The sequence below is a fragment of the Berghia stephanieae genome, chromosome 7 (assembly GCF_034508935.2).
Source record: "Berghia stephanieae isolate SIO BIC M18660-M18661 chromosome 7, UCSD_Bste_1.3, whole genome shotgun sequence".
Lineage (NCBI taxonomy): Eukaryota > Metazoa > Mollusca > Gastropoda > Nudibranchia > Aeolidiidae > Berghia > Berghia stephanieae.
This window is the reverse complement of record NC_088366.1, coordinates 23,570,672-23,572,161: the sequence shown is the minus strand read 5'-3', so window position 1 is coordinate 23,572,161 and position 1,490 is coordinate 23,570,672.

The following is a 1,490-nucleotide window of genomic DNA, read 5'->3' as shown; positions in this document are numbered from 1 at the left end:
CCAAAAGAAACAATTTTTTTCCTATTTATCTTTTCTTCTCTGGCTGGGTGCCATATAATTTGATCTTTGTCACAACATTTTGCGCCATGTATTAGTCCTTGAATGTTAAGTTAAATTTAAGCTGACCATTTGTAAAAATAACGATAATAAATCGCTTAGACTGTGGTAATAAAACCCATCGATAAGCGATAAATAGCACAAAGTAATTAGATTATATTTTTGTTTTTTGTTTCATTTCGTTTTACTTTATTTTTGTGTTTTGTTCTATTCTTTTTGTTTGTTCGTATGTTTGTTTATATGTTTGTTGTTTCGTCCTTTTCCGTACTTTTTGTTTCGTTCTTTTTTCTTTTCATTTTTATGTCATTTTTTTCTTCTCTCAATGTTTGTCCTTCGGCAACGAAACAACTGGTAATAATTGGAAAGTTAGTCTAAAGTTGGCATCTTGCCAAATCACCTTATTTGTTAACGTGCTCCTATCAATGGTAAATTATCTATCAAGTATCTTGACAACTGGTAACGGGGTGTTAACCCTTTTTCGGCCAAGACGAATTTCATTCAAATCATAAAGTCTCCAATTATACGTCTTGTTAAAACAATTTCAGCGGAAATGTGTAGTAGTTGAGTAACAGCAAATGCGACTGGGTCTCCATATAGAAGCAGTCCTTTAGAGCCATTAGGCCCGTGGAGCCAGTGTTTATTTATCCCATTTTCTATAGCGTGAAACGGACTATAGCAATTGCTTGCTATTCTTTGGATAGGACGCTAGTCCATTGAAACGTACTTTTAGCCAGATTCATCAGACCCAACTATCCAATCACTGGCGGGTGGACAGGGGGAAGTGGGTTGGGGGGAGGGAGAAGTCAGAAAAAAATCTCGACTGAACTCAGGAGCGATCTCATGTCCCTCTTCTTGTGAAGCGAATGCTCTACCAACCGAGTTATCGTATCCAAAGAATTAATTGAAAATGTGGCGAGAATAGTAGGATATTTAATTAAATTTGTATCAAATCCAAGCCGGGCTGGAAACGGTTAACCCATTGCCCATTTTCAACAAAACAATCCATACGGTCACATTGTCACTGGGTTTCTATTTATAGAACGTCACGTGATTAATTATAGATAGCATAAGTTGTATATATTCTTAACGGTGATTATGGATATCCCATTATAAATTAGCTTACTTTGTGATTAGTTTGTTGATTTGTTTGGGTTATTTTAATCAGCTTTATGACGGCTTGCGATACTCTAAGACTGATGAGAGAGCTGGCGTGTCGGTGTCAACAAAGGACCCGAGGGTTACGGAGTAAGTGGTGAAATAAATATAAATATAATTCCCTTTATTCATCTCCAAGGGAAATTGTGTATTTAGGGTGTACTATTCCAAGGGAAGATTGGAATAACCCAGGCTTCAGCCGCAGCGCAGCACCGCATGTCATCTTGGGTTAGGTGACTTGCTCAAGGTCCCTCAGCGGATTGGGGGAGTCGAGCCGT